This window comes from Equus asinus, chromosome 7 (genome assembly GCF_041296235.1).
Source record: "Equus asinus isolate D_3611 breed Donkey chromosome 7, EquAss-T2T_v2, whole genome shotgun sequence".
Taxonomy (NCBI): Eukaryota; Metazoa; Chordata; class Mammalia; order Perissodactyla; family Equidae; genus Equus; species Equus asinus.
The window spans coordinates 2,919,322-2,940,649 of NC_091796.1; positions in this window are offsets into that span (position 1 = coordinate 2,919,322).

Consider the following 21,328-nt stretch of genomic DNA (forward strand, 5'->3'; position numbering starts at 1 on the left):
TAGAACCCGTTGTTGATGCTTGTTGCACATGTTACATTCTTATGGTTGCCATAACAAAGTGCCACAACCTTGGCGACTTCAACAACAGAAATTTATCATCTCACAGTCCTGGAGGCCAGAAGCCTGAAATCAAAGAGTCAGTGTGGTTGGTTCCTTCTTGGGGCTTCTGAAGGAGAATCTGGTACCTCTCCATCCCCCAGTTTCCATGGTTCCCAGCAATCCCAGGCCTTCCTTGTCTTGTGGGGCTGCATCACTGCAACCTCTACCTCCATCTTCACATGGACTTCTCTCTCTATATCTCTATGTCCAAAGTCCCTCTTTTCATAAGAACACCAGTCATTGGATTAGCGCTAACCCAAGTCCAGCACGACCTCATCTTAACTGGATTATGTCTACAAAGACCTCATTTCCAAATAAAGTCACATTCACAGAGACAGAAGTTAGGACTTGAACATATCTTTGTTGGGGGGTGACTATTCAACCCACAACATTGACAAAATGACCTCAACTAATAAAAAATAAAATTTTTAGGCTTGGGGCCAGCCCTGTGGCTGAGTAGTTAAGTTCATGCACTCTATTTCAGCAGCCTGGGGTTCACCAGTTAGGATCCTGGGCACAGACCTACACACCGCTCATCAAGCCATGCTGTGGCAGCATCCCACATAGAGGAACTAGAATGACTTACAACTGGGATATACAACTAAGTAATGGGGCTTTGGGGAGAAAAAAAAAAAAAAGAGGAAGACTGGCAACAGATGTTAGCTCAGGGCCAATCTCTCTCACCGAAAAGTACACCCTAAAAAAAGAAAAGGGTGAAAATAAATTAATTATCTCACACCATACACAAAAATAAACTCAAAATAGATCAAAGACTTGAAGATAAGTTCTGAAACCATAAAACTCCTGGAAGATAATGTAGGTCGTACTCTCTTTGACATTGAACTTAAAAGGATCTTTTCGAATACCATGTCTTCTCAGAGAAGGGAAACAAAAAATAAAAAAGTGGGAGTTCATCAGACTAATGAGCTTCTGCAAGGCAAAAGAAACTAGGATCAAAAGCAAAAGACAACCCACTAATTGGGAGAAAATTTTTGAAAATCATATATCCGATAAGGGGTTAATCTCCATAATATATAAGGAGCTCACACAACTGAACAACAAAAAAAAACAAACAGCCTGATCAAAAAATGGGCAGAGGGTGTGAACAGACATTTTTCCAAAGAAGATCGACAGATGGCCAACAAACACATGAAAAGATGTTCAACATCACTAATCCTCAGGGAAATGCAAATCAAAACTACACTAAGATATCACCTTACACCCATTAGAATGGTTATAATTACTAACAAATGTTGGAGAGGATGTGGAGAATAAGGGCCTTCACGCACTGCCAGTGGGAATGCAAACTGGTGCAGCCACTATAGAAAACAGTATGGAGATTCCTCAAAAAACTAAAAATAGAACTACCATATGCCCCAGCTATCCCACTACTTGGTGTCTACCCAAACAACTTGAAATCAACAATCCAAAGTAACATATGCACCCCTGTGTTCACTGCAGCACTACTCACAATAGCCAAGACATGGAAACAATCCAAGTGCCCATCGACTGATGACTGGATAAAGAAGATGTGGTATACATACACAATGGAATACTACTCAGCCAGAAAAAAGACAAATTCATCCCATTTGCAACAACATGGAAAGAGCTGGAGGGAATTATACCAAGCAAAATAAGCCAGACTGAGAAAGACAAACACCAGATGATCTCACTCATATGTGGAATATGAACAAACACATAGACAAAGAGAACAGTTCAGTGGTTACCAGGGGAAGGGCTGGGGGGGGGGGGGGGTGGGCACAGGGGGTGAAGAGGAGCACTTATGTGGTGACAGACAAGAAATAATGTACAACTGAAATCTCACATTGATGTAATCTCTTATGAACTCAAATTTTTAAAAAGTTAAAAATTAAAATAATTAATTAATTTAATTTAATTTTGTATTCAGTAAATAAACAAAATTAAAAACAGATCCTGTCACTCCCAGGTTAAATTCTTCAGAGGCTCCACTGCCCTGGGGTGGAATTCACACCTCTCAGGATGGCGTGTGGGGCCTTCCATGACTTGAGCTGGCCCTTCCTCCTGCCACCGGCTCTCCCAGCGCTCACTCCCTCCACCTGAGATGCTCATTCTCCTTTCCATTCCCGTCCTGCAACGCGGACCACCCCTACCAATATTTTGGGTGACTCTAAAATCAGGAGAATATTTTTTTACAAATGTGATGGCGTTTATACCTATGAAAATGTGTCCTCTCTCACAACTGTCACCTTGGGAAGTTACACACCTGAACCTTTTGACGTTACATGCTTAGAACATTGCTGAAAACATTTTGAATCTTCTTCTTTAGAACTGTCTTCAAAACAGCTAAAGATAAAGTCGTATCATTTTAAATCAAAATAGCACCAATGCCTCATCAGTCTTGCCTGTCCCTCAAAAGGCAAAGCTTTGCCAAGAATCATCGGAAGATTAGATATCACAACTGATAATATTGTTAAAAAGAGTGAAATCCCCACAAACCAAGTAAAAAGACAAACAGAACCATTTTTCCCAACTCGTATCACATGTGGCTGATTTCCCAAACGTAGAATCTTTACAAAGCATTAAGAAAAAGGCTAATAAACTCGTAGGAAGAAAAAAATGGCTAAAGGCCACAAACACATAATTCATGTAAAAGGAACAGACAGTATGAAAGAAGCTCAACTCACAATAATAAAACTACACTGAGAGAACTTGTCTTCACCTCTCAGATCAGCACGTCAGAAAAGTTTAATACACTGGGGGACAGATTAAGAAGCCAATATGGCACTACTTATCAATATAATGTACATACCATTGGATCACAAACTGGCCCCCATACATGGAGCACAAGGAGAGACTGAAGAAACAGGCAGATCACTCCGGGTTGGGGGGTGACAGTTTAATGAGCAAGGGCGCTTACACACAAAGCTTGTCTTGGGTGCCACAAGACAAGTAGATGCCAGCGCTGGCCCACCAGATTCTTCGAAGTTCGTATAGAGGCCTTAACGGGGTTCAGTCACCGATACCGTCCAGGTGGTCTCAACACCACATTGCTCTCTCAAGGCTGAGTCCTTGAGATGTCTCTTGGTGTGGGAACCAGAGGCAGAATGTGCATTCCAAAGACAGGGGGTCGGGGTCAGGAGCCTCCAATTGCCCGAATCCAGCTCAAGGTTCAACTGGTGGTCATGTCCTCTCTATGACCTCCTCCAGAACAAAACTTGGACCCAGCAACTACCCCTACAGATATGTTTACATGTGTGTAAAATGACACAGGTGCAAGATATTTCTTTGCAGCATTATTTGTTACAAAAGATTGGAAATAACATAAGTGCCTCTCACTATGGGACTGGGTAAGTAAATCACGATACATTCATAAAACAAAATTCTATGCAGATGTTGAGAAATGAGCATATTCCTCAAGTACTAATATATTGCTAGGTGTTAAAAAACATTGTGTGGAACATCTTATAAACTGTATTAGGTATATTAACTTTATGTAATGTAACGCCATAAGGGTTAAGAAGCAGGAGAGAATGTATACATATACATGTATATATATACACATGTCTATATATATATATACAGCCATGGCAATGGGTTTGCTTCTGTATGCATAACATGTTTCTGGAAGGATATGCCAGAAACTGATAGTACGGTTGTCCTGGGGGCACTTAAGGCCGGGATGCATAATGAGGGATTGTGCTTCAGAATCTGAGAGCCCACGAACACTAAGTTAGCACTATTGGCAGGCACAGTCTTTGCCAACATCATATTCTGGAGCTTTATATTGTATGACTCAGACCATATTTTAGGCAGGCTTCTCAAACGATGAGTTATAAAAATATTTCAAACAATTTCACAACTTTTTGAATATTTAAATAACCTCCCTGAGTGACGATAAAGATGATATCTATAATTTTTACTTTACTTTTGAAAAAATTGCTCATGTTACTTTAATCTCCCCCTGTATAAATATATACATCACTGACGTGGAGGAAGTCTTGGTTCTCCCATTGTTTATTTGGCATCCAATTGTCAATTTTAAAAAAATGACTATGATAATATCTTTCACTTTATTTCTCATAATGATAGAATAAATCTCAAAAAGATTGAAAAATATAACCACTAACCATGACCTCATGCTTTTTAAATTACCCAAAGATTCAGAAATATTTTACAATATGATACTTTTTTGTGTGATTCCTACTTTTTGTGGTTTTCTGTCTATATTCTAAATTCAGTACTGTAGGCAACACATTCTTACAAATCATTTTCCAAATCATTAACTCAAATATATTACATTATTTCATTCAACAAATATTTATGGGGTATTTGCAACATGCTACACAAAATGAAGACTCTCTTAGACCCGCCCTCTTAAAAATGACAATGAAGAAAGAGAAATATAAATAAAGAAATAAGACTAACATAAAAATTCTAAATAGTAACGCAACCTCACAGTGGTCTTGATTATGGAAAACACTTTCCCATTCTTCATTTTTTTAAAAATTTCCCTAGTTCATGTGTGATGGGTTTCCAGGCATTTTCAGACTGATTAAGGATGGAAAGGGTGCAAGAATCAGAAATCCACTCAGATTAGCTCAAGTTAAACTAGGTTTTCTGAATAGACACAGAGGAACTACCTAGAAGCAAAGTGTGTAATATAGTTGGACACCATGGGAAGTGGACATTTCTTTCTTTCTTTTTTTTTTTTTTTTTGCTGGAAAAGATTTGCTCTGAGCTAACATCTGTTGTCAATCTTCCTCTCTCTTTTTTTTTCTCCCCAAAGCCCCAGTACATAGCTGTATATTCTTGTGGTAATTCCTTCTAGTTCTATATGAGCCACTGCCACAACGTGGCTACTGGCAGACAGGGGGTGTGGTTCTGTGCCCTGGAACTAAACCCAGGTCACTGAAGCAGAGTGCACCAAACTTTAGCCACTAGGCCATCAGGGATGGCTCAGAAGTGGACATTTCTTGATCACGTGTCTCTCTTTTCTTCCAACCCTGTCCTCTCCAACCCTTCTTGATCTCTCATCTCTACCCCTCTCCTCTCTGCAGGCTGGCTTTCTCTACCAGTTCTTAATTTCAGCTTTCATTTGCCATCGCTCCACTATGGTGCCATCTCTACATGGCACCTTCCCTGGCCAGCGCCCTTCATGATGAGATTATAGTCAATGAGAGAGACCGAGAGGGAATTTGGCTCCACCTAGACAGGGATGAGCTACTCCTGGGAGAAGGGCCCCTCCTACCCCCAAGCTCTCAGCCAAGGTCAGCAAGCTGAGGTACTGGGTGCATTTCAGGTGCTGTGGATGGGGAGGCAGGTGAGAAGGGAGACGGGGCACCGCACGTGAGTCAATGGATGTATCTTCTACAAAACTCAAGGTATCCAGAAGGAGTAGTCCAGAAAATGATATTTGCTTCAATAGTGTATGTAGCTATTTAAGATATTACATACTTCCTGCAAAGATGACCTCATATTACCCCACTCAGGACTTTTTAATGGCTAGCAGTTATCCTCAGCGTAAATCTCAAGAGTTCTAAACTGTAATGCTCTTCCCTCTCCTCACCTATCCAGCCTAAAGATAGTCCCCTCTCCCTCTCCATACTGCCCCTCTCTTCTGGACCTTTCTATATCCTGTAGCCATTCTTTGAATCATTAGCACTTTGTGTTATATATTAATACTGAAATATTTATTTTTTTAATTTTTTTTTTTTTTGAGGAAGATTAGCCCTGAGCTAACTTCTGCTGCCAATCCTCCTCTTTTTGCTGAGGAAGACTGGCCCTGAGCTAACATCCGTGCCCATCTTCCTCTACTTTATATGTGGGACACCTGCCACAGCGTAGCTTGATAAGCAGTGCCATGTCCACACCCGGGATCCGAACCGGCGAACCCCAGGCCGCTGAAGCAGAACGTGCGCACTTAACCACTGCACCACCAGGCCGGCCCCTGAAATACTTATTTCTGATTTTATGTTTTCAAAAACATTTTCAGTCAGGTCTATTTTGGATAAAACTAGGAGGTAGGAAAAAGATGGCATGCAGTGCGCTGGCTCTCAGATTAAGCTGCCTCCATGCTGACACACCCACCGACAGCTTGGTTCGCTCATGGTCTTTCCTCCATCCTCATGAAATCGGATTAGGGAAGACCAGGAATGCATTCATCCAAAATGAAAACGGTGCATAGCTTCCATTTCAGTTACCTCTCCCAGTGGCATTTGCATTTCATCATGAATTAAAGCTTTAAAATAAAATGATAACGTTATAGTGTTAGAATTTCCATCATCTACCAGTAGAAAATTGATATCATTGGGAAGGCAGGAAAGGACCTTAGTTCAAATGATATTCTGCTTTTGTGTAAGGCTGACCTTGGCTGCACTCTCACTGCCATGAAAATACATATTGCATAGAAGGATAAACTGAATTTTTCATAAAACTGGCTATTATTGCTCTGCCAAGGCAGCACCACAGAGTGACACATCACACACATCGCATATGAATGTCCACAATGGGCCGGAGATGATTAAATAGTTTTTGTAGAACAGTATTTGAAATTTTGCTTTTATCTGTATTTTTTATAATAGTCAGCAGAGAATTGATTGCATCCCTCCGAGAAAAGAATAATTTGGCATTTTAAAGATGTTCAGAGGCACACATTAGCACAGAAAAACCATCTCACTCCAGTGTGTAGGGCATCCACATCCGAAAAGCCCTTTCAAATACTTTATCTTTAGCTCTTCCAAATGCTATTTTTTAAAAGCATCCAGATGTCTGTCCTAAAGGCAATTACTTCCTTAAAGTTCATAAAGAGTTGGAGACAAACAAAAATTACATTTTAACATTTGTCTGCTTGTCTGAGCAATATAAGTTAAACACTAAATTGCGCTACAACTCTAAAAGTTGTAAGGAAAAAGGGATTATATATAATTTTAGCCAGTGACATTAGGAAATTCACGTTAGTCAAGGAAGTCTGCACAAATTCCAAAATTTTCTTATGAAACACAGTCAATGCCTTCTGTAGTGGGTAAAGTTTATCTGTCTACTTGGCTGGGCTGCTGCACCCAGTTGTTCGATCAAACACTAATCTAGATGTTGCTGTGAAGGTGTTTTGTGGATATGATTAATATCTTCAATGGGTTGACTTTAAGGAGATTACCTTGATAATATGGGCTCACCTCATCCAATCAGTTGGAGGCCTTTGGAGCCAACTTTGAGGTTTATTGGAGAAGAAGGAATTCTGCCTCAAGACTGTGGCACCAGCTTCTGCCTGAGTTTCTAGCCTGCTGGCCTGCCCTACAGATTCCAGACTTACCAGCCCCCACAATCATGTGATCCAACTCCTTGAAATAAGTCTCTTTATAGATGACAGGTAGATAGATCTATAGATAGACATCTCCACCTCCTATTGATTCTGTTTCTCTGGAGATACAGATACACCTGACTGATACACCTTCCCACACCATAAGAGCAATGAATTTACATCCACATCTGATAGTTTTTGCAAAAATAAAAGCCCTGTGAATATGTGTAGATGTATTGTCTTATTGAATCGATTTTTTGTGGCATTAAATCAGCTTTTTCAAACCATAATCCTGGTGCCCTAAATAAACTCCCTGAGTGACTCAAGCAGCCAGAAGAAGTAAGACAGCTTCCAAATTGTCCTTTATTATTTCCAGGATATAAATTTAAAGATCTGATTTGTTGTTGTTATTGGTGCTATATACTTTACTTGGAAAAGTTAGGACCATGCAAATGGAATTCACACATTACAAACACAACACAAAGGCACGAGGTTCACCTTGAGATGCTTTCCTCCATGCTCCTGAGGGGTAATGGGAGAATGCACCTAACGCTCAATCAGCTTTAACTGCGCTTTCCTGTCACCTTGATTCTTATGTATCTGTCTCATTTCCCAATTTAGATCATTGTAAAGTCAGAGGCACCAATGAAAGAGTCTCACTTACTCTTCAGAAGAGCTCTGCTTAATAGCCCCCAATAGCTTCTCTCGAGCTGATCCCTATAAACATTCTAAACGAAAGTGGAAACTGTGGGTCGTCTCCAAGGGGATTAACCCTCCGTTTCCTGGAAGATGGAGGCACAAAATATTCTCATATAGAGGTAAACTGACACATGCGACAAGCGGCTTCTCCATCAACCCCTGCTTCTCATGGAGCTCTCATCTCCATTACTTCCTACAGTGGCATGTTACAAGATATGGTGATTCCTGGGTTAAAATCCATGGAACCTATAATTTTATAAAGGCAAGTTGGAATTATAAATAATTCACTTAAAATGAATAAGGGACATTTCATTTCAAAAGCATCTTATGGTTTTTTAATTCTCTTTGTAAATCTGGACCTCTGTTGGCTTTGCTCAGAGCAGGGGGCACATCTATTCTGATAGAATGTGAACACAAGCTCACTCTATGAGCCCTCTGACATCCAGTTCAGGTTAATTGATCATTCTAGTAATATTCATTCCCTAATTATTGCCAAAATTACCATGAGTGCATTTACCTATTTTTGGAGTACGCGTTTCATCTGGGACTCTTGGGCAGGTAAGAAGCACAACTATAGACTTTTCATTATTATTATGTAAAGACAGAATGCCATAGTTCTATTTGGTTCTTCAAATTTTTCATTGTGCATTCACACACATTTTCTTATTTAATACTCACAACACTCTATGATTTTACATTACAGATGGGGAAATTGTGCCTTAAAGAGAATGCATGTCTCATCTGACAGGATATGGGACTTCTGTGTAAGGATGTCTCTTGTCCTGAGAACTCTTTCTTCCCCACAGACAGCAGAGAGTGGGTCTGCACAGATGTGTCTTTCTTCTGTTGGGTTTTAAGGGGTTATTCTAGTAACCAGCTCTGCTTTAGTCTCTAGTAACACCTTGAGAACCAGATAGAAGAAAGAGGGATGGACCGAGTGAAAGACTAGGGGACTTTCAATCATGAACTCACTATAAGAAATTGATTCCGCAGCAAGGCCACCAGCCAGCCCACAAGTAACCAGTTGGCACTGAGGATGCTGCTCTCCATTCCATGGCATGGAAAGACAAGCTGAGGCTCTGCTCAGTGGAAAAAGCAGGTTACAAAATAACTACAGCACGATGGCAGTTCTATACATACAGATGGGGTGAAAATGCACACTTTGTCCAAGTAATTTTGTCTCAGAGGTATAATCTGAAGCTTTTTATTTTAAAAAATGGGGTTTTTTTGCATTTTCTAACTTTCAACAATAGACAGGTCATGCTTGAGTAATGTAATGTTTAAGGGACAGTGCAAAGTTACTTCTAGTCAATTGTGGGTAGATGCTCAGTTTGCAAAAGGCCTCCTCAGTCCCGCCTTCCGCTGGCTCTTCCCCAACCCCCTACTCCCCGAGGGGTCAGGGTAGAGAGGGGGCAGGGTCAGCACAAGACACCTGGGCATGAGCACGAAGGATGCTATCAAGCTTCTTCTCTTCTCCACTTATAAAGCTGCTCCTAATCTGCAAGATGATTATCTTACGAGCACTTCAGGACCCGAGGTGCACCTTCTACTAAGCTGAGAAACCACATTACTGACATTCAGCAGCCTAGAGTGGCTTTGCCTCTGCCAAAGAACCGGCCACCAGTTCCCACCCCGTGTGAAAGATGGTGTTTAGAGATACATAGGTGGGTAGGTAGATAGGTAGAGATAAAATGGGACCAGAAAGTATTTGGAAAGGCAGGGTTCAGCCAACTAAATTCGTCCACTAAGTGATAAAAATTAGCTTCTTTTTAACAAGTGAGAGGCCTTGTCCAATTGGCCTTCGATGTTGTATAATGTCAGAGCGAGTCTGCGTAGGAAAAGGGAAGTGCTGGGTGCTCCTTCTCCTATTCCATCCGGAGTTAACATGGATCCGTGGGCCCCTGGCCCAGCTGAGGTGCGCCGTCAGCCCAGCAGAGGCCCCGGCTTAGCCAGGGAGGAGTGTGTACTCACCAGGTGCCTCTGGGAGTGAGCTCCCGGCTCTGTGTAATTTCAAACATCATTGGATTCTGAATTCATGAGGAAACACTATGCAATGTTTCAAGGAGAATGTTCAACCTACTTAGGAGAATAAATTTTTAAACACCCCCCCCGCCAGTGTTCATTTCACGTGTACACTAGGTAATAAGAAGGGAGCCTTGTCCTCGTTACTCACGCTTAATGGTAATTAGGCCTTTCTATTAAGGCCTCTGTTCGACCATCATTTGTTAGCCCGGTTGTGATTATTCCATGCTCTTTAAACCAAGAGTCTTTACTTTCTTTTACGTATGAAGAGTACCTGGACACATGGCAAACACTGATCGAGTCTTCACTCTGTACCACGCCCCATCTGAGCAGCTGACACACACTCTCAGGACTGTCCTACCGATAAGGACAGAACTATTGCCACCACCATTTTACTAGTGAAGAAACTGAGACATGCAGAGGGTGAATAACTCGCCAAAGTTCACACAGCCAGTAAGTGGCAGAGCAAAGGTTGAGCCGAGGCTGCCTGGCTCCCGTGTCCGTGTTTTTATCTACCGTGATAAACCTCTACTCTCTACGTCACAGTGATAGACTCACTCCACATGAGTGTCCTTGGTAAGTGTGAGCCTCACCTCCCCAGGAAGCTGCCACTGCTCCTGGTGGGGCTCACAGCTCTGTCCTCAACTAATTAGAGTAATTCGGTCCTTGCTGGTCCTGGTCATTGTTTCAGAGATGATGGCACAACCTCAGCTGGCCCAACCACGCTGAAGCCCCAGGCTTTTGTTTGAAGATTGCATCTAAGTGAGGGAGGTGCTGCCCGCAGAGACAGCTGCCAGGAAGGAAACTGCCCTGAGGACAGAGAGCTGCCAAGGTGACCAACCTGCCGTCATTGGAGCTGCCACATCAAGCGGCACCTGAAGGCAGCATTGCTTTGAACTCTCCAGTGACATAACGCAATGGAGTCCTTTTATTGCTTAAGTCGCAGTTTACGTTGGTTTTCTTCTACTTGGATCCAATGAATAATTTGGTCCAGGAGTGGGATGGTGTCGTGAAGAGCCTTTTAAAAAGGGAATGGCTGAGTTGAAGATGGGGCCGTGACTGGCCCTCCTTGACATTTCAAAGATAAACATGTGGCTGAATTGTACATTGGCACTTGCATGAAGTATGGCTGCAGGACCAGCGGGTGGCAGGAAAACTCCAAATGTGGGAGAGAGTGAAGCACTTCGGAAAGGAAATAAGCTTACCTGGGAACTGGCCGCCTTCTGAGGGCAGAGAAGTAAACTATGGCTTGGTGAACAGAAGACCTTTCTCCCTACGGCATGCAACCCAACTTACGGGAGCAGTTCCCCAGCTCCTCCCCCATTCATCCCCTCCAGTCCCCCCCACCCCTGCCCGCCATGCGCTAAGCTCATTATCAGCAGGGGCCCGAAGGGGAAGAAGGTATTTAACCCAAGGGAAGATGGAGGCAGAGGAGTTCTTCGCCTTCAAGCCATTCCCAGGCAGCTCCTCTCCCTACATAGTCCTTCTCTGTGGAGGTTCAGGGTGTCACTCTGGGCAACTCAGGACCAGCTCCTCTGCCCTGAGGCAAAGCTGTTAAACGGAAAAGATGCAGAAGGAGAAGGCCTGTTGGTAGGAGACGGAGTTCCCTCCCTCAATTCTGGGCTCAAACACAGTGACTAGGTAAGAGCTCCAGTCCAGGCTGCTAAGCAACAGATAGGAAACAAATGGGCAGAAGCCTAACTGGTCAAGGACATTGCATTACCAAAGAGACTAAAACTGACCTTAGAGCCCCCTCGCCCCGAGCAAGCACCCAGGCCCTCAAGTATCTCCCATCAGAAAGTGCTTCACATCTTGGTGCTTGGAAGGTATCCCCAGCGCCAATCTCCTGGTGGCTGTGTGGGCCCAGGCCTGTGTGTCGTCCTCCCAGACGGACGACCAGTCAGGAGCCTAGGCCATTCTGTCCACCATCGAAGGGCCAGTGCTGTGGACCACGGAGCCTCCCACGGCATTTCCTCTCTCCTCTTTTCCCCAGGAGTTTTCATTACAGTTATGCCGTGTTTCCATGTGCCATGGTAATGGGGCAGCCACAGGTCCCCAAACCCTGAGGAGCTGCACCCCAACGTCACCACTCTGAAATCTTTCCCAGGCGAAGGCACGGAGATGCAGGAAGTGGAAAGTCTGCGGGAGAGAGTAAGACCTGCGGATAAGTTAGGTATGAGGGGCACAAAGATTCCCGGGTGCTCCCTACGTCCTGGTGTGGGCCACAGTTGGTCAGTGAGGTCATCCATGAGATTGGGAGAGCTCCGCACAGCAGCCAGAGAGGCAGGGAGGGATAGCAGGTCCCTGTTCTGCCTCTGGCTCCAAGGGCTAATTAGTAATGTCAGACCTGGGGATACAGGATCTGAGGGACATTGAACATTTTTTCAAATCTGGAGTAGAATAGACTGCGTTTCTTTCTGCAAACTTGACCATATCTTGTGCTACCACAGAGACAAAAATCCCTTACGGTCCCCTGTAATGCATGCTTGTTTCCAAGTGTTTTAAGGGCCTCTGGCACATATCCTTCTGCAAACACAGAAGCAAATTCTATTTTCCTAACCAAAATGAACCTCTGAAATTGTTGCTTTTGGTTGCCATAAGAACAGTTATATTTAAATGTTCGATCCCAGAAACAGTAATACAGATATGCAAATTGAACAACAGTTGTTACCGAACCCAGGTTCGTTTTTGCCTGCCACCCAGAAAGCCAAACACAGAGACAACAAGATTTGCAGCAGGGAGAGGGTTTAATCACAAGGCAGCCATGTGAGGAAATGAGAGCTTGAGTCTCAAACCCACTTCCCTGAAATTAGGGACTCGGGAATATTTATGATGTGGGGGGCAAGTGGTCTGAAGTGTGGAGATAGATGATTGGAGGTGAGGAGAGGTGAGGTAATTGATGATCTGTGCAAACGTAGTCAGACTTCATGCCTTTTCCTAGGACCCAGCTTCACAAAATGGCAGCATTAGCATGATCTGAGGGTGGAGGTTTTAGCCTCCTGACATCAGGTCACTTATCAGACATCTGTGTGGGCCCGGTTGATGAGTTGGTGGTCTCAACCAGCCTGAAGTGGACAAGGGGTTCTAATTCCTGAAAAACAGCTCAAACCCCCATTACCATGGTGACCCAGGCTCCAGGGAGATGTCATCTACAGGAGCCTAGTGGGAGTCAGAGAGCATATTGCCTAAGCAGCACAGTTAACAATGGGCAGGGGAACAAGTAAAAGCTGTAATCAGTAATTGCAAAATGGAAAATGAAGTTTAGTTCCTAGCTACTTAATCATCAATAGGTAACTGTTTGCTGGTGTCAATCCCCCTATTCTTTGGTCATTCCTCATTCTTGAGGGATTCGGGGCGATGACCAATCTAGCTACTTCCTGCTGAATTGGGGCGTAGATCTGGATTAGAAAGATGAAACTGTTTAGCATTCATTTGGAAATATTCTCCTGTTCCTGGCTTCAGGTTTGACATTTTGCATTATTAAAATTTTTGTACCTTGCTCAACAGTTGTGGAACACTTAAAGGCACATTTTATAATCAAGTATCCAACGAGAAGGATAAGAAGCACAGATAACCCAAATCTTAACAGTCCCTGAAAAAACAGACCTAATCCCAGTGGGCCTCCATCTGATCTGCAGGTGGGGCAGACATCTGGTCTTAGTTGCTGATAGTCCTTTTGTTTTACTGGATATGCATCAGAGACTGGAGCAACAATGTCCTATACCCTGATCTTTCAGTTGTCATTGATGATGGCTATCAGCATAGACTCTCTGCCCAGGGGTCGTCACATTCCTAGGGAACTCAAAAGAACGAGGTTATGAACTTATAGCAGCTGGGAGGGGCAATAAAATCTACAGAGCATGTCTGGGTTAATCAGGGATCATTGAAAGTTACAGCATGGTTTATTTTCTAGAATATGGCTTCCCTTACATCAACCTTGTGTTGAGCTGGTATCACAATCTGGCTTCCCACATTTTCACCCTTAGTAACAGATACTTTCAGAGGTGGCATCGTCAACGCCAGATAGAGCACACACTTCAGGAACAATTCCTGGGTTCCATCCATCTTGCACAACGTAGCCTGAAGCTTCAAATACAGGATCATTTTCTCATAATTGCTGGTGGTGAGTATTTTGTAAACATACTTGGAGGTGGTATTGCGCCCTGAAGGCTAATGGGACTTGTAAAGTCAGATAATCCCTAGTCGCATTTTGCTTTGACTGTGAAGAAATGAAGCCACAGAAACACTGAACACTTGGTCCAAGAAGAGACTCATAAGCATGCAGCCAAGGAGAGAGCAGCAGGAGGGGCTCGGGCCCTAATTTTCAGACCCGTGCAGAGGCCAGTTCCAGGGAGCTGAAGGAGCTTAAGCATCAGGGTCCCTACCATATCCTGTCCCTCACTGCACACTCGTACTCTTGTGTTCTGTTTCTTCAGAAGGGCTCCCAATCTTTGTGAGCTTCAAGCCCCCAAATGCATGCCCTTAAGTATAAGAGAAGATGAAAGGGGGGAAGTTAATTTTAGACATTCTCAGTCCTTCTGGAAGCCCACCAAATGTGAATGTAGGGAATGCCAGAGCCTTCTCTCCAGAAGATTCCCATCAGTGTTCAGATATGCTGTCCTTTCTCTCATCTTAAGAAATAACCATTTATTGACTCCCCTGGCTGTCTTTACTCCCTTTACAGTAAGCTCTCAGAAAGGATGGGGGCTGTCTCCCATTGCTCCGGTCAGGCTGTTGCCCGCGATACTGGTGAGGGTGAACAGGACCCCTGCGCCACTAAGCCCAGTCATCACTCTCAGCTCCGGACATTTCTCCTCCAGACTCCACTCCCCATCTCCTTCTCAGCCTCCTGGGATGGTCCCCTCCTGTCTTCCCTGTCTTCAGGGTGAGGTGGATCATTGGAGCTCTTCTGCTCTCTATCTGTATTCACTCCCTAATGATCTCACCCAGTCTCAAGGCTCAGATGCCAGCTGTGGAACAGATGACCCCCTGAAATCGTATCTCCCACCCAGACAACCCCTCTGAATTACACACAAGACCCCATCTCTGCTTGGACACCTAATGGGCACGTCCAAAAGAGACCCTGACCTGCCCCTCCTGGGTGGCAAAGTCATTCTTCCAATTGCTCATACCATAGCGCTGCAGACATCCTGGCCCTCCTCCTTTGCCCTCACCCCACTGTAACCTGTCAACCCATCCTGGATCTACCTGTGTGAACGTCTAGCACCTGGCATCTCTCACATGCACGTCACCAGCATCACTGCCACCCTGGACCACAGCAGTCACTCCTAACTGATTTCCTGTTTTTACTTCTCCTAACTCCAGTCTACTCCCAAATCCATCCCACTTAAAGCAAGAAGAAGTGCCTACAGTGAGTATAAGGCCTCAGTGGCATGTCCCAGCCCCAAATCTCTCTACAGTAGATACAAGCTTCTGTGGTATGTCCCAGCCCCGAACCTCTCACCTCTTTTCCTGAAATGCTCCCTCTAGTTGTCTCTCCGCCAGCCACAGGGGGCTCCTAGGATTCTTTGAATACCCAGGCATGCCCACCTCCCCAGGACCTTTGCACTCGCCATTCACACTTCCTAGAATGCACTCCCCTCCCCCACCGAGACACCCAGGGGCTTGCTCCCTCCTCTCTTCTATGTTAAACTGCAAGCCTTCCTCCCCTGTCAGCACTGGTTATCCCTCTTCCTGCCTTATTTTTCATGTCCCACTGGGTGTCGCTAATCGACACAGGGGCAGGTCCTTATCTGCAGGCAGCCTCTACCCGTGATCTTCCTGTTTGGTATGTCCCCGGTGTGCAGAGCAGTGGGGTAACCATGGGGACAAGGAGGACACCAACAAGACGTGTCACCGCCCGTCAGAGACCTTGTATCGTGAAGAGAATCCTTAGTGCTGGGCACAGAATCAGGGTGGGAGCCCCTGGGCAGGAAGGCTGCGAGAAGGAGGAGGCCACCCTAGAAGAAGGTGTTTACAACACAGCATCCCACTGCGCCCTAGGAATATGACTGCCAGCGTGCGTGTGTCTCTGAGCAGCCCAGATCCCTGCATCTGGGACTCCTCTCACCCTCCCTCCATCAGACCTGCACCTCGTCCGATGTTCTCTATCTCGGCTAACACCCACTGTCCATCCTGGCAGAAGCCTGAGTGTCCATGAGGCTCCATCCTCTTCCTCAATGCCCCTCCCTCGTCCTCCCTGATCCTCTTCAGTCCTCCCTGTTCCTCCCCAGTCCTCCTCGATCCTCCCCAGTCCTCCTCAGTCCTCCCCAGTCCTCCTCGATCCTCCCCAGTCCTCCTCAGTCCTCCCTGGTCCTCCTCTGTTGTCCCTGTTCCTCTCCAGTCCTCTTCAGTCCTCCCTGTTCCTCCCCAGTCCTCCCTGTTCCTCCCCAGTCCTCCTCGATCCTCCCCAGTCCTCCTCAATCCTCCCCAGTCCTCCTCAATCCTCCCCAGTCCTCCTCAGTCCTCCCTAGTCCTCCTCTGTTGTCCCTGTTCCTCTCCAGTCCTCTTCAGTCCTCCCTGTTCCTCCCCAGTCCTCCTCAATCCTCCCCAGTCCTCCTCAATCCTCTGCAGTCCTCCTCAGTCCTCCCTAGTTCTCCTCTGTTGTCCCTGTTCCTCTCCAGTCCTCTTCAGTCCTCCCTGGTCCTCTGCAGTTTTCCCTGATCCTCTCCAGTCCTGCTCAGTCCTCCCTGTTCCTCCCCAATCCTCCCTGCTCCTCCTCAGTCCTTCCTAATCTGCCTCAATCCTCCCTAGTCCTCCTCAGTCGTCCCTGGTCCTCCTCAGTCCTCCTTGGTCCTCCTCAGTCCTCCTTGGTCCTCCCCAGTCCTGCTCAGTCCTCCCTGTTCCTCCCTAGTCCTCCTCAGTCCTCCCTAGTCCTCCTCAGTTGTCCCTGTTCCTCCTCAGTCCTCCCTGATCCTCCCCATGAGTGAGCCCTGCCTTCCACTGCCCTCAGCAAAGAGGGAAGAATGTGGGGTCCGCAGCCAGCCTGCCTGCCAGTGAACTCTGACTCCCGCCCTTTCAACAAACACAGCAAATACTCATCACCGGCCTGCTACTCCAGACACCACCCGAGAGCTGGAAGGGCAGTGGTGACCACAGACACAGGTCCCTGAGGAGCCCCTCCAGCTGGTGCCTGTGGGCAGCCCTGGACCGTGGAAACACGGGAACCGAGATGTCACCTCAGGCTGCCTTGAGGACCCAGGGCTAAGGCACGAGGAAGGGCTCGCATGAGCAGAAGGCTCGAGCTAGTCATTATTATCACTGTTTTCTCCTGAGGGTCCTCCCTGCTCTAACCTCTAATCCACTTCCCCAGGGCTGTGGAAACGACCTCCCAGAGACTCCTGGGCCTCAGCCCTCTGCAGGACCGCCAGATGCAGAGCCCATCCCTCACTGCTTCTCCGGCTCCCTCTGCCAGGATGCCACCCTCCAGGAGCCCCATCATTCCTCAGTGCCCCTCCTCTGCACTTGCTCAGGCTGGTGCCCCCGCCGGCCCACTCCCCGTCTAGCCGTGCACCCCGAGGAGCACATGGGGGACCCCCAGGTCTCTCAGACCTCAGGCGGGTTTTCCAGGGGCCCAGGCAGTCAGGGGGCCTAAGACTGTGCACGGGTCTTTGGGAACTGGTAGGGTTCTGGGGACACAGGTGCCTGCAGCCGTGGGACAGCCCTGGGGACACTGCAGTTGGGGATGGAGACTGGAGTGGCAGGGCTGTGAGGGGCTCAGCAGGCCCCGGTGGCTGGGAGCACAGGTGGGCACAGGGCTGAGATGCCGGCTGGCCAGCTCCCCCACCAGGCTCCACAGCTCTCCCTCTGGTCCCTCTATGTCTTGCCTCTTCCCTCCCTCATCTTACTCCGACGTGTCTTTGGTCGCTGAACTGTCCATTTCCACCTCACATTAAAGGTCCTTTAGGTTAATCGATGGCCCTCGGTCCTTCTTTCTGTGCCTGCATTGATTTGTTTCCTGAGGCTGCCATGACAAAGGGCCACAAACTGGGTGGCTCACAATACAGAGAAGGGTTCTGTCACAGTTCTGGAGGCCAGAGCCTGAAACCCAGCTGTCTGCAGGGCCGTGCTCCCTCCTGAGGCTGCCATGACAAAGGGCCACAAACTGGGTGGCTCACAATACAGAGAAGGGTTCTGTCACAGTTCTGGAGGCCAGAGCCTGAAACCCAGCTGTCTGCAGGACCGTGCTCCCTCCTGCGTCTCCGGGGGAGCATACTTCTCGTCCCTTCCAGCTGCTGGTAGCTCCAGGCGCTCCTCGGCTTGTGACCACATTGCTCCGGTCCCTGACTCAGTCTTCCCCCAGCCTCCTCCTCTTCTTCGAGGACACCAGTGATGCTGGACCAGGGCCCCCCAATGACCTTGTCTTAAGTGGATCTCATCTACAAAGACCCTATTTCCAAATAAGGTCCCATTCACAGGGACCTGGTAGGACGTGGACATAGCTTTCTGGGGGACACAATTCAACCCCTAGCAGTGAGTTGCTCTCAATAGAAACGAAGCTTCTTCATCATTTCAGGTGAACTGCAGAAAAAGTAAGCCTAGTGGACGCAGGCAGATCCGTGTCTGGGCAGGAAGGAGAGAGGACCATGCAGAGAACAGAGGCACAGACCCCCAAGCCACCTCACCTCACAACTACGGTCCCCGGGGTGGGTGAACATTGGCCTTGATTGTCATTTTGTGTTATCACTCCCTGGGGCTTGGCGGTGGCTTCACCTGTGGGCCCACCCGTCTCCTCTCACACAAGCACCCCCTTGGCACATGTCGTCCTGTCTGCTGGCTGCTCTTTCCTCAGCCCCTTCATCTGGCTAACTCCTACCAATCCATCAAAACCCTCCCTTCAGAGAGCTTTCCCAAGACCCCTGTCTCACCACTGCCCTCGGATGTGTTTGCCCTTCCGCGAGGCCCAGCTGTGTTCATCAGCCTCCTTTTCTGTCTGGCTTTAGGGATGCACCTTATTTAATTGCTTAATAAATAGTTCTGGATAAATAAGTGAATGAATGAATGAAACGCTTGATACATGAAATTATCAGTTAATAAAATACTTCCTTTTCTGGAAATGGAATCATGGTTATCGGCAAGGAGTATAATAAATTGGGGCTTGGACCGTGGCATCCACACCCTGAACATTCCCTGATCCCCATCCTTCCATTCATCATTCTAACCAACCTTCCAGCTACCACCGAGGCATAACAAAGCACCCAAACCTAGGGGAGTAAAGCAACAGCCATTGCTCTATGCCTGCAGATTCTGGGGGTCAGGAATTTGGAAAGCATGCAGAGTGGATGCTCCTTCCTGCTCCATGAGGCTGGGCGCTCACCTGGCAAGACTCAGAGGCTGAGGGAGACTCAGGGGCAGGGATCTCATCTGACGGCTTGTCAGCAAGAACACACCCATGTGGCCACTCCGTGTGGCTGCTTGGGCTTCCTCAAAGGATGGGGGCTGGGTTCCAACAGTGAATGGCTCAAGAGAGAAAAGCAGAAGTCCATGGCATTGTCAAGATCCTGCCCCGGAAGCCCAGAGCCTGACTCTGTTGGTGGAGGCAGCCACAAGTTTCACTCAGGTTCAAGGAGAGGGGACACACACCCCACTTCTCCATGCCAAGTCACAAAGGAAGGAGAATATGTGGGATTGGAGGTGGTGTGGGGGCATCTCTGGAAAATACGGTTGCCACACTAACTGCATCTTAAAGTATCTACTTAGAGCCATGAGCCCTAAGAATTTAACAGGTGTCTTGGAAAGTAAGCTATGTGTAGTTAGGGATCTCACTGGAAAACACAGAAATTCTAGAAGCAATTAGAATGGTAGTTAAATACCAAGGATGATATCCATTGAATTATACACATTTCCTTCTCAAATACAGAGAATCACTGATGTATTTCTATAGTTCATTAATGATGACTTTAATGTCTATGGATGGCTGTTTGATTTTATTTTTATTAATAAAATTATGGAGGTATGGTTAAATAAAAATATTATATATACCGTATACATATACACTCTTTTTAAAAGAGTTTAAAAATATAATATCAACAAATTGATGGTAGAAAAATGTGTAAAAGATTTTTTTAGTTTTTCCCACATAACCAGAGTCCTACAAATTTCCTTTTCTTTCTTTACTTCTTTTCACCAAAAGTCAAATGACAAGTGGGTTTTTGTGAGTGTGCTTGTGGTTGTGTTTGTGGTTGTGTGTGTAGCTGTGTGTGTATGTGTGGGCGCATAAGTTGTGTGTGTACATGTGTGTATGGCTGTGTATGTGCTGTAGCTGAGCCCTCAAGTGTTTCCCTTGTTCATATAATGGGTTTCTTTTTACATTGCACTTGCTGGAATTTGCACACCTACTTTTCCTGCACTGACCACAGCAGAGGCCATCCCGTTATTAAGTGGAATTGATGGTGAAGTAGTCAGCCCTCAACCCTGTGCAGGTAGATTATCTGCTTTACGAACATCACCAGCAAATTGCTAATTACAGACCAGGGATGAGAACACAGTTCAGGTCTCTTCTAAGCAGAAACAGTATTACAAAGGTAAATCTGTTGATGAGGAAAGTAAAGAAAACTCAAAGTAAAAAACTCAAAACTAAAAACACTTAAAAAGTAAAAACTCAAAAGTAAAAAGAAAGTAAAAAAAAAAACTCGCATGCAGTCAAGTCTACTGGAAATTATTTAGATTAATTTACTTCCTTTAGTTTGGGTAATTTGGAGTTTAAGTCAACTTAACAAAAATTTATTGAGCATGTATCATGCACAAAACATTGTGTTATTTGCTGCAATACAAAATGCTGAAGGTTCCCACCCTTATTATCTGAAGTGAATGAGAGATGGAGGGAATAGCAATATGATTTTCTTAGAAACATTGAAAAGACAGTTAGGCTGGGCTCATTCATCCTTTACTTGTCAAAAGAACCCCTTCAACTTCATCCAGCAAAATGAATCTGTCAATTTGCTAACGGACACACGGCCATCTTTATGCAAAGTGTGACTCTCCACGGTGAGCCAGAGCCAGCCTCTGCCTCCTCCACCTGGGGTCCTCGCCCTGGCCGGCAGGTGGGGAAGTCAGTAAGACTGGACCTCCCAAATGCCCATCCATCCCTCTAGTCAATAGTGGTCCTTCCTCCCTCACGTACGTTTTCCTTGAAGTACCCATGAATTTGAGGACATTATATCCCCACGAAATACGCATGGTGGGATTTAAGTATAAATACTTGAGAGTTTTAACTGGAGCTTGGCAAGC